This window comes from Mobula birostris, chromosome 24, assembly GCF_030028105.1.
Source record: "Mobula birostris isolate sMobBir1 chromosome 24, sMobBir1.hap1, whole genome shotgun sequence".
Taxonomy (NCBI): domain Eukaryota; kingdom Metazoa; phylum Chordata; class Chondrichthyes; order Myliobatiformes; family Myliobatidae; genus Mobula; species Mobula birostris.
The window spans coordinates 25,965,883-25,979,531 of NC_092393.1; positions in this window are offsets into that span (position 1 = coordinate 25,965,883).

Here is a 13,649-nt window from a genome sequence, read left to right on the forward strand (position 1 = left end):
GCCGATCTTCCCAAACTTCTAAGAAAATAGAGGTGCTGCTGTGCTTTCTTTGTAATGGCAGTTACGTATTAGACTCAGGACTGATCCTTTGAATTGATAAGATCAAGGAATTTAAAGTTGCTGACCGTCTCCACCTCAGACCTCCTGATGAGGACTGGCTCATGGACCTTTGGTACCTCCTCCAGATGTCAATTATTAGCTCCTTGATTTTTCCAACATTGAGTGAGAGGTTGTTTCTGTGGCACCACTGAGCCACGTTTTCAATCTCACTCTGAGATGCTGATTTGTTATCACCTTTGATTTGGCCTACAACAGTGGTGCTGTCAGCAAACTTGAATATGGCATTGGAGAGGTGCTTCGAGCGGGGAGCTAAGTACATAACCTTGTGGTGCACCTGTGCTAATGGAGATTGTGGAAGAGATGTTGTTACCATTTCAAACTGACTAGTGTCTGCAAGTGAGGAAATTGAGGATCCAGTTGCACAAGGTGGTATTGAGGCCAAGGTTTTGAAGCTGATTAAATAGATTTGAGGGAGTTCTTTAAAAGGCTGTGCCTCCAGAAGGAGGCATCTAACGTGAAGGACCTTCACCATCCAGGACATTCCTGCTTCCTGTCGTAACCATCAGGGAGGATGTACGGGAGCATGAAGGCCCACACTCAATGTTTTAGGAACAGCTTCTTCCCCAGCCGTCAGATTTCTGAGTGATCCATGAGCACCACCTCACTATTCCTTTCTTTCACTATTTATTTATTTGTTTATTTGTTTACTATTGTAACTACAGTATTTTTTATCTCTTGCATTGTAGTGCTGCCATAAATCAACAAATTTCATGATATATGTCAGTAATAGTAAACCTGATTCTGATTCTAATGTGGTATTCTTATTCTTGCCGATTATGCACTGGAATAATTATTTTTTAAATGGGTTAACATAATTATTAAGATTTTGATTTTCAATTCATTAATTCTTATGGTGTCTGTAGGATTTATTAGGGAGAAACAATTTTTGCCATTGGTTGTAATTGGTTCTCAAATGTGAGACCTAAACTCACTGTGTGGTTGACATCTGCAAAAATATATTGGCTAAAAATTATTTGTTTAAAAATATATATTTGGTGACAAATTGATTAGAAATCCAAAGTTGGTCTTTAAATTGTATTCTCATGTTGTTAATGGGTGAAGCTGGTTAACTTGTTTTACGTAGGTCAAGCTTCCTGGCGTGAGGTTATCAGGCGAGTGTACAGTGGGGTTAACAGGGCAGAGTGCACATTCAGGTTATCAAACTCTTCTTTGGGCAGAGACCGAGTCTGATATGCTCTTACCTATTAGATAAGGAATACCATCTCAGTATTTGGAGATAAAAAAAATTACTTACAGTCACCAAATCAGTAGCCAAGTTATTCTTAAAATCTTGAACTTTGAATAGGTGACATGTCCACATTCCTATAATTGTGAATATTGTAAATATTGCCATAAAGTACAGAAACAGTCTTCTTGGCTTATCATGTCCATTCTGGCCATCAATTTCCCATCTGTATTGATCTCACTTAGCAGTACTTGCTCTATGGCCTTCTGTGTTTTGGCCATTCAAATGTTGTTCTAGATATTTCTTCAATGTTGTTGGACTATCTACATTCCCGATTTCAAACACCTTTTGAGTGAAAATACTTCCTCTTCAGATCCCTCCAGACTTACCCTTACCTTAAACTAAGTCTTGTTTGGACACCTCTGTTGTGAGGAAATACCCTGTCTTTACCCTGCGAAGAAGTATACTATTGGTGACCCAAGCAATGCTCCAGCACTGACTGATACCCAGAGAAAGGCCATATTCCCACCTTTGTTTTTGAAATGCCCAACAAATTTCAATCCATGCTAGTATATTTCTCCCATTCCATTATGCTTCAATATTTCACATTAAACTCTTACGTGGGACTCCATCAAAGGCTTTCTGAAAATCCAAACAAATCCCACCCAGAGGTTAAGGAAAGAAACAAGCTCCATTCTTATGTGATTGTGAGTATTTCGACAGTGTAAACACCCCCTCTTCTATTTACATCACTTTTCATCTCCCTGCCATCTTCCTGATTGCTATAGGTGCATGGAGAGAAGTTTCACGGTGTAGATGTTCTTTTCAAGAATTTAATTTTCTTAGCTGACAGGGTGTTTCAGAGGAGATGCTATTAATTTAGAGGAGCCCAGATGGGACTGAAAGGTCCCCTTCCTTGTTATCATTCTGTGGTTGTATTATTCTGTGATTTTGGAGGTGTAAGAAAAACAGAATGTCAACTTCATAGAATGACGGAAGTAACTACTTATGCAAGAATGTACTTCAGATCTTATTGTCTATTGTGTGTTGACTCTTCATAAATATTTTTGCTTATAAAACATCTACACATCCTGTCCTTACAAGTATGCTGTAGCATCTCAGTACCATTTCAGATGGAATGGTATCACTCTCTATTTCAAGTGGTCTGAGATTGTCGTATTATTTAATCTCTAGTGGAACGCAGTTTCCCTTTATTAATTTAACTAGGAGTCTATGTGGCTTGCCTGCCTCCCAGCTGCAGTGAAAACATCAGTTATGGTTGAGTCTGACAAAGCACTTAACAAATGACAACAGTTGAGAATTCCTTATTCTGTGGTGATTTGTCTTTACTCAAAGTTGGAGATTAGGAAGACCTAAATGTAAAAGATGATAGTACAGTGGTCTTTCTCTCAGCCGCTCCATGCTGCATGCTGATAAGTGATTGTTCACAAACATTCCAGAAGTCAGTCTGCAGATGATTTGACAAATCCTGACTGTAATAACTTCATAGCTGAGAAAACATACGTCTAAGAAAAAATTCTGCTGACTATTAGTACTGTAACTGCAGCTTTCTCTTTGATGTTATACTATTTTTTTCATTCCCTCTCCCCTTACCTGATCAAACAGAAATTCAGTTTAGGCTCTTTCATCACCCTTTTATTTGTCTTGTATTTGTGTCAGCTATTTGACTGAATTTTAATCTGCTTCATAATCAATATTCGAGTTGCATTTCAGGTGAACAAATACAATTCAACAGTTAGAATATGATTTCACTTCAAGCGCGTTAAAAAAAATCCACAATTACAAAGAAGTGACATTATACGCAGATAACTTAAATAAATGCAGTTCTCTGCAGCTCCACCCCCTTTTTAACTTGTACTGTCATTACTTTGTTTGTTTGTTCTGGAAGTCTGAGTTACCTGCATCAGTGCAACTGATGAAATGACATTCTATAAATAAATATATCCTTGAGTCACAATGAGATTTTTATTGGAGGAGCTCTGTATTTGTTTGCATTTGAAATGCTGTTCTAATGGTTTTCAATTCAGCAATATCCAACCACTTAGCATTTCCAAACACGAGGAATTCTGCAGATGCTGGAAATTCAAGCAATACACATCAAAGTTGCTGGTGAACGCAGCAGGTCAGGCAGCATCTCTAGGAAGAGGTACAGTCGACGTTTCGGGCCGAGACCCTTCGTCAGGACTAACTGAAGGAAGAGTGAGTAAGGGATATGAAAGTTGGAGGGGGAGGGGGAGATCCAAAATGATAGGAGAAGACAGGATGGGGAGGGATGGATCCAAGAGCTGGACAGTTGACTGGCAAAAGGGGTATGAGAGGATCACGGGACAGGAGGCCCAGGGAGAAGGAAAAGGGGGAGGGGGGAAAAACCAGAGGATGGGCAAGGGGTATAGTGAGAGGGACAGAGGGAGAAAAAGGAGAGAGAGAGAGAGAGAGAGAGAGAGGGAAAAAAGAGAATGTGTGTATATAAATAAATAATGGATGGGCTACGAGGGGGAGGTCGGTCATTAGCGGAAGTTTGAGAAGTCAATGTTCATGCCATCAGGTTGGAGGCTACCCAGACGGAATATAAGGTGTTGTTCCTCCAATCTTTGTCCTTATCTACCACTCCACCAGCCTCCGGGTCCAACATATTATTCTCCGTAATTTCCGCCACCTCCAATGGGATCCCACCACTAAGCACATTTTTCCCTCCCCCGCCTGCTTTCCAGAGGGATCACTCCCTACGCGACTCCCTTGTCCATTCATCCCCCCCATCCCTCCCCGCTGATCTCCCTCCTGGCACTTATCCTTGTAACCGGAACAAGTGATACATATGCCCTTACATTTCCTCCCTTACCACCATTCAGTGCCCCAGACAGTCCTTCCAGGTGAGGCGACACTTCACCTGTGAGTCGGCTGGGGTGATATACTGCATCCGGTGCTCTCGATGTGGCCTTCTATATATTGGCGAGACCCGACGCAGACTGGGAGATCATTTCGCTGAACACTTACACTCTGTCCGCCAGAGAAAACAGGATCTCCCAGTGGCCACACGTTTTAATTCCACGTACCATTCCCATTTTGATATGTCTATCCACGGCCTCCTCTACTGTAAAGATGAAGCTACACTCAGGTTGGAGGAACAACACCTTATATTCCATCTGGCTAGCCTCCAACCTGATGGCATGAACATTGACTTCTCTAACTTCCGCTAATGCCCCACCTCCCCCTCATACCCCATCTGTTATTTATTTATATACACACATTCTTTTTCTCTCTCTCTCCTTTTTCTCCCTCTGTCCCACTGACTATACCCCTTGCCCATCCTCTGGGTTTCCCCCCCCCTTCCCCCTTTTCCTTCTCCCTGGGCCTCCTGTCCCAGGATCCTCTCATATCCCTCTTGCCAATCACCTGTCCAGCTCTTGGCTCCATCCCTCCCCCTCCTGTCTTCCCCTATCATTTTGGATCTCCCCCTCCCCCTCCCGCTTTCAAATCTCTTACCAGCTCTTCCTTCAGTTAGTCCTGATGAAGGGTCTCGGCCTGAAACGTCAACTGTACCTCTTCCTAGAGATGCTGCCTGGCCTGCTGCGTTCACCAGCAACTTTGATGTGTGTTACAAAGCATTTCCAGAGTGTTTGAGTATGAATCTGGACATTTTGGAGCCCTAGTTTTGAATTTCAGAGTTTTCGTGACACCAACTGCATGTCACTATTTTTCACAATTTGTATATGTATTTACCAAGTCCTTAGCAATGTGTGGATAGTAAATTTTAGTCAATCTAAAGTAAATTTATCTTCATCATATCATGACAATGCTAATATCATATCCCCCATGCCTCAATATCCTGCTAGTCCCCAGTGATTAGAAATCCAGCTGGACCAACCACTTAACAAAGTATGTTAGAGCCTGAGTTTTCTGGGATAAGTAAGCCATTTCCTAATTCCTGAAGTTTTTTTTAATATTAAGAAACATCAAGCAGGGAGTTACGAAAACCTGCTTCTGTTCTGGATGAACACATTTTCAAGAATATTTAAGAAATTACTCAGAAATCTCATTCAGCATTAAGTAGCATGTTTGATTTACATTGTGTCGACTGTCTGAAAAGCTCATACAGCAGTTGAAATGTACAGAATCTACAAGGTGCATTGCAGCAATCAGATAAGATTTCTCCACAGGTAGCTCTTAGCAAAACCTAAGTATAGACCTAAACAGACCATAGGCGATATGAGTACACTCCCACCTTCATGATCTCCTCCAAGTCACATACCGTTCTGACTTTGAATCTACAATGTCATCTTGTCATCGAGTCAATATCCTGGAGCTTTCTCCCTAGCAGGACTAATGGAATGCCTTTGCCAAACAGTTGCCAGTAGTTGCATCAACATTAATGTCCAAGGACCTTCTCCACCGACAGCAGGAACTGGGGTGAATCATCAGAGACAGAGACAGTTAACAGTTGCCTAAAGAAACCCTTTGAATATCTCCTCCACCACAACTCTATCCTTATTGTCAATATCCTTGATTCAGTCTCACAGGCTTGCTACCATATCTGACCAACAAGAAATCAAGAAGAACATATCCTAACTCAAAAGTAAGAAGGCCTCATGAGAAGATGATATCCCTGGTCAAATCCTCAAACTTGGTGGTCAAGAGCTTCAGTCAAAATCCAGTCTCATTGCCCATATACAGAAAAAGAAGCATATTCCAGGAGATTTCAGAGTTGCCACAATCATCTTCATTTTCAAGAATGGAGATGTCTTGTCTGTGGTACATTCAGGAGGATTGTTGTACTGTTGTCTGTCACAGGAAAATTCATTGCCAGAGTCCTCTTCAACTGATGTCTTCCAGATACTAAAGCACATCCCCTTAAATCATAGTGTGAATGCCATCCAGATAGAGGTACAGAGGACATGACTGCTTAACTACTCCAAGAAAAATACAGGGAGAAGCACCAGCCACTATATGAAGTTTGTTTTCAATCTCAACAAAGCTTTTGACTCCATCAGTCAGAAGAGACTGTGAAACATCCTCCTCATATCTGAATGGCAACTGAACGTTCTTTTCACTTTATCTTGTTTCACAATGATATGCAAGCCATAATATTAAATAATGGGTCTACAACAGAACTATCCTCAGTGAAAACCAGAGTCAAATAAAGACATGTCATTGTCCTAACACCTCTTTCATTCTTTCCTGTTAAACTTTTGAAACATACCTCCAACAAGCTTCCCATGGGAGTGGATTTAATCCTCAAAGCTAGTAGAAAGCCATTTACACAACAGATAAGTGTGTGTTCATGTTTGCGGGTATCTATTAGTGTAGGTATAGGTACAGGTGTGTGTGTGTTTGGAGGAGTCCATAAGGGAGGCTCTTGCCAAGGGATTCATTCAGCCCTCTACCTCACCAGACTTCGAGGGCTTCTTCTTCATACAGGAAAATGACAAGACCTATGGCCATGCATTGATTATAGAGGGCTGAATTGCGTAACATCCAAAAACAAACCCTTATGAACACTGCCTTTGAGATTCTCCATGAGGCAAGATCATTCTCGAAGCTAGACGTGTGGAGTGTATCTGCATAAAGGAGAGTGACGAATGGATGACTATATCCAACACACTGTCCGGTCACCATGACTACTGGTTATGCCCTTCAGCCCCGTGAATGCACCAGCAGTTTTCCAGGCCTTTATAAACAACGTGCTCTGGGAAGTTCTCCATAAGTATGCCTTCGCCTATTCGCATGATATCCTTATCTTGTCGAAGTCCATGGCGGAGCACGTTGCTCATGTCAGAGATACCTTAAAGAGGCTTCTGGATCATGGACTTTTTGTTAAGCTGGAGGAATCAGAATTTCACATAACCACTGTTTCACTTTTGAGTTTTATCTTCACTAAAGTCAACCTCAAGATGGACCCCACTAAGACACAAGCAATCAGAGATTGGCCACAGCCATCCAATATGAAACAAGTCCAAGGATTCCTGGGATTTGTCAACTTTTATAGAAAGTTTATTAGGAAATTGTGTTGGTGCGTGGCCAAGTGGTTAAGGCATCGATCTAGTGATCTGAAGGTCTTTAGTTCGAGCCTCAGCTGAGGCAGCATGTTGCGTCCTTGAGCAAGGCACTTAACCACATATTGCTCTGCGACGACACCGGTGTCAAGCTGTATCGGCCTTAGTGCCTTTTCCTTGGACAGCATCAGTGGCGTGGAGAGGGGAGTCTTGCGGCATGGGCAACTGCCAGTCTTCAATACAACCTTGCCCAGGCCTGCGTCCTGGAAACCTTCCAAGGTGCAAATCCATGGTCTCACGAGACTAACAGATGCCTATATTAGGAACTTAAGCTGAGCAGCAGTTTTGCTGACAGCATTAACTAAAAGATCTACAGGCCTTTTTGTTTGGACTCCTGAAGCGGATGTTACTTTTACAGAACTCAAACAGCAATTCATCACAACTTCCATTTTGGTTTCAACTAATTCGGACCTTCCCTTCGTTGTGGAGGTGGATGCCCTGGATGTTGGAGTGGGAGCAGTGTTGTCTCAACAGACACCTTCGTACAATAAACTGCACTCATGTGTGTTCTTCTCCAGGTGGCTATCTCCATCACAGGTGAACTACAATATCAGAAATAGAGAGCTTCTCATGGTAAAGTTGGCTTTAAAGGAATGGCATCAGTGTCTGGAAGGGGCCAAGAACCCCTTTATTGCATGGACAGACCACATGAACCTGACTAATATTCGGGAGGCCAGAAGACTGCAATCCAGGCAGGGCAGGTGGTCTCTTTTCTTTAACTGCTTCGATTTCATCCTGACCTATCAACCAGGGTCAAGGAATGAGAAACTGGATTCCTTGTCCCGTTAGTTTGCCGAACCTGAAAGAGATGAGCAGCCTACCACTATTTTGCCCCAAGCTAAGGCGATAGCACCAATTCCTTAGGGAATTGACGCACTTGTTCACAAGGCTCGAGCGCAAGGGTAGATTACAAAGAACTGTCCTCCAGGTCGTCTGTCAGGTCTCAGGTACCTCAATGGGGACATGCATCAAGAATGATCACTTAGCCATTGTTGCAGTATCAAGACTACTTGCAATATGCTCTGCAGCAATTCATCAATTCCTTTACAATAGCATCTCTCAAACCTGCAATCCCCATCACTCCTAAGCTGTGAATATATCATTACTTAATATGCTATCAGAATCTGAAGCTCATTAATCAATAGGACTCAACCAGTTTAAGTCTACTCTAAGGCAATTAGGACTGGGTGTTAAATGCTGAACTAGCTAACAACACATATATCCCGTATGTGAGAAAAAAGCTGACATCCTCACTGTTGATTTCTTATAAGTAAATGCTGCCAAGACTGCTCTGGATCTCGGCAGGCAGTCTGTTCTACTAAGAATTGACTGAACTCAAATTACTGTAATCTCACATGGAAAACTTCTATTATCTCCATTTCCTTCTCAGTCAATTCACTTTACTGGTACTGAATAAAGCAAATTCCAAATTAAAGCTATTTGGCGATAATTGTCTATCCATATGTACACAGTCCATGCTGATTGTTCTTTGCAAGTATCCACTGCAATTGGTTCCAGTAGAGCAAAAAATATTACCGAAAAGTCTGTAGCATATGTAAACACGTCTAATTTACTGCAGGTGCAGCGTTTTTTAAGGCACTCTTTAAGTATGCTGAATTGTGATGTTAACCAACTAATACCTTGTTTACACTTTAGCCCAGCACATTGATCTTGGTTTGGTTCTGAATCCATAATATTTAATAAATTGTGCCTTCCTTTCTGTACTGAGTCTTCATGAACGTAATTGTTTATTTTTCTTTTCACTTAATGTACAGTCCAACATACAATTGACTGACTAGACATATGCACAAGAAAATACATAATAAAAGCTTGTCTTTACTGTTTCCCCCATGTACATAATGGGATTATTGTAACAACAAATCTATCACGTATGAAGAGAGCACTACTTCCCATTTGGGCCCAGTAAGTAAATTTAGTGGTGGATAGATTGTTCATGAGCAAAATCAATAACTATTGATAAAACATGCATATTTCTTATAGCGTAATTGAAAACTTACAATATAGAAGGAAGCCATTTGGCTCATCGTAGTATAATAATATCAGAAATAGAGCTACCCAACTTACTATATGTTCCAGGACTAGGTTATTCAAGAACACAGCCAAGTACTCAAAACATTTTATAAGGGCTTCTGCCACTCTTTTACATTCCAGACTCGAAGCACCCTCTAAATGAGAAAATCTTTCCTCGTTATTCCTCTAATTCTTCTAAAAGTTAGGTTAAATCTACACCCTCTAATCTTCCATTGAATAGAAAATTGGGGAATAGAAATAGGTCTAAGAACATAAGAACGTAAGGTATAGGAGCAGGAGCAGGGCACTTGGCCACTTGAACCTGGTCAGCTACGCATCAAGATCATGGATGATCTTCTACCCTGGAATGCTTCTTACACTATTTCCACATCATTTGGATTTCTTAAAATCTAGAAATTTATCAGTGAGATCGATGTCTGTTCTCCTACTGTCCTCTGAAATAGAAAATTCAACAGGGGTCATCATGCTCTGCTTGAATAACTTTCCCTCCATCTCATTGCTAACTGGCCTAATCTTTATACTTCTGATTCCAAATTCTTCACCCAGTCCATCATAGGTAAAACTCCCCCCACCACTGCCAACACTTACATGAAACACTGTCGTAGGAAAGCAGCATCCATCATCAGAGACCCTCCTCCCCAACCACCACCCAGGACATGCTGTCTTCTTGCTGCTGCCATCAGGAAGAAGGTACAAGAGCTTTAGGACTCACACCACAAATTCAGGACCAGTTACTACACCTCAACCATCAGGCTCTTTAACAAAGGGATAACTTCACAACTTCACTTGCCCCATCGTTGAAATGTTTCTGCAAGCAATGAACTTTCTTTCAAGAACGCTTCATTTCATATTCTTGATATTTATTGCTTATTTATTTATATTATTGTTTCTTCTTTTTGCCTTTGCACAGTTTGTTATCTTCTGCACTTTGGTTGATAGCTCTAATTTGGCAGTCGTTCATTGATCCTGTATAGTTACTATTCTATAGATTTGTTGAATATGCCCAGAAGAAAATTTCAATGTTGTATGTGGTGACATATATCTACTTTGATTATAAATTTACTTTATGCTTTGCAGAGGAAGTTTCCTCTTTGCATCTAGTTTGTTGAGCCTTGTAAATGAGCCCTCTATTTCATCTAGACTTGAGACAACATAGACCTACTCTGCTCAGTCTCTTCTCAAATGGCAAACTCACCATTGCCAATCCAGTAAATTCTCACTGCACTCTCTGTGTGTCTTAAAAAATAGCGATTTGAACTGAAGCTGTTTCAGGTAATAAGCTGGATTGTATCCAGATAGTCTTATTCATTTATTTTTGATTTTATGATGAGATACAGCACAGTAATTGACCTTTCCAGCCTAACCAGAGGGCACAGCCCGAATGGAGAACAACCCTTTAAGACAGAAATGGAGCAATTTCTTCAGCCGGAGAGTGGTAAATCTGTGGAATCCATTGTCACAGACAGCTGTGGAGGCCAAGACATTGGGTATATTTAGATTTTAGATTATGAGAACACTCAGTCCTCGTTTATTGTCATTTAGAAATGCATACATACATTAAGAAATGATACAATGCTCCTCCAGAGTGATATCACAGAAAAACAGGACAAACCAAAGACTAACACTGAGAGAATCACATAATTATAACGTATAGTTACAGCAGTGCAAAGCAATACCATAATTTGATAAAGAACAGACCATGGACATGGTAAAAAAAAATCCGAAGTCCTGATCGACTCCCAAGTCCCCGATAGCAGACGGCAAATGGGAGAAACCCCCTGCCATAAACCTCCAGGCACCGTCAACTTGCCGATGCATTGGAAGCACCCGACCACAGCCGACACTGAATCCGTCCATCCGAAAACTTCGAGCCTCCGACCAGCCCCTCCAATACAGCCTCCGGAGCGCCATCCTCTGCCGAGCATCTTCAACCTCACCCCGGCCGCCGAAGCAAGCAGAGCCAAGGATTTAGGGCCTTTTGCTCCGGAGATTCCAGTTACCACACAGTAGCAGCGGCAGCGAAGCGGGAATTTCAGAAGTTTCTCCAGCTGTTCCTCCGTACTCTCACGTCTGTCTCCGTCAAATCAGAATTGTACACGGTACCCTACTTGACAGATTACAGATATCATTCACCAGAGAGGCTGTGTGTGCCGCGTCACGCCGCCATCTTCTCCTCCTCCTTATTTAAAGCAGAGGTTGATAGACCCTTTATTAGTAAGGACATCAAAGGCTATAGAAGGCAGGAGGATGTGTTTGACAGGTTGAATAAACCAGCTATGATTGAATGGCGGAGCATAATTGATAGGCCAAATGTTCTAGTTCCGCTGCTATGTCTAATGATATTATGACCATCAGTATATCTGTAAATGTACACTCTTCCCCCATCCTCTAAGTCAGTAATATATTGTAGATGATAAATAATTGAGGGACAAGAACTGATTGTTGTGGCACTCCAGTACATCCTTCCAGTCTGAAAAAGTTCCATTTATTCCAATTCTCTGTCTTCAATGTTAGAGTCATTGAGTTATAGAAAAGTACAGCACAGAAGCAGGCTCTTTGGTGCATCTAGTCTATGGCGAAACATTTAAACTGCCTTCTCCCATTGACCTGCTCTGGGACCATAGCTCTCCATACCCCTACCATTTATGTACCTGTCCAAACTTCTCTTAAATATTGAAATCGAGCTTGCATGCACCACTTGTGCTGGCAGCTCATTCCACACTCTCATGACCCTCTGAGTGAAGACGTTTTCCCTTATGTTCCCATTAAATTTTTTAACTTTCACCCACCCAACCTCAATGGAAAAAGCCTGCTTGCATTTAGCCTTTCTATACTCCCTCATAATTTTGAATGCCTCTATCAAATCTCCTCTTAATGTGTTACTTCCCAAGGACTAAAGTCCCAACCTATTCAATGTTTTCATCTAACTCAGATCCTCCAGACCTGGCAACATCCTTGTAAATTTTCTGTGTACTTTTTGAACCTTATTTACAACTTTCCTGTAGGTAGGTGACCAAAACTGCACGCAATACTTCAAACTAGACCTCACCAATGTCTTGTACAACTTCAACATAATGTCCCACCTTCTGTATCAATACTTTGATTTATGAAGGCATTGTGCCAAAAGCTTTCATTACAGCCCTATCCACCTGTGACCCCACTTTCAATCAATTATGGACCTGTAGTCCCAGATCCGTTTGTTCTATTGCATTCCTCAGTGCCCTACCATTACCTGGTTGATCCTACCAAAGTGCAGCACCTTGCACTTGTCTACATTAAGTTCTATCTGCCAGTTTTCAGCTGAATTTTCTAGATGGTCCAAATCCTGCTGCAAGCCATGATAGCCTTCCTTGTTGTCCGCTACACCTTCAGTCTTGGTGTCATCTGCAAATTTGCTCATCCTGCTAACCACATTATTATTCAAATTGTTGATATAAACGATGGACAATAATGGACACAGCACTGATCCCTGTGGCACTCTACTAGACACAGGCTTCCAGTCAGGGAGGCAGCCATCTACTACCACTCTCTGGCTTCTCCCTCAATGCTTATGTGTAATCCAATTTACTACCTCATTTTGAATGCTGAGTGGCTGAATCTTCTTGACCAACCTTCCATGTGTAACCTTGACAAATGCCTTGCTAAAGTCCATATAGATAACATCAACTGCCCTGCCTTCATCCACTTTCCTGGTAACTTCCTTGAAATCTCTATAAGATTGGTTAGACATTATCTACCATGCCCAGAACTATGTTGATTATCTTTAATTAGTCCATGTCTATCCAAATGCTTATATATTCGGTCCATTAGATTCAAAGCTTCAAAATGCATTTATTATCAGAAAACGTACAAATTATGCAACCTTGAGATTTGTTTGCTTACAGGCAGTCACAAATACCTTCAAATAAATTCCCCTCTGTATCACCCGCCAGTTTGCACTCCGTCCCCCCCCCACCTTCTTATTCTAGCTTCTTCTCTCTTCCTTTCCAGTTCTGATGAAGGATCTCAATCCAAAACGTTGGCTGTCCAATCCCTTCTGTTGATGCTGCCTGACTTGCTGAGTTCCTCCAGCACGTTGTAGGTGTTGCTCATGATTTCCAATAACTTTGTCTCTATTTTCTGTCAGTCAGAGTAAGCATAGAAGGCATTGAGTTCCATCTGTGAGCGACAACTCATTGCCACTTTTATTGTATGGTTTTACTTTGTCGGAGATGATGCAT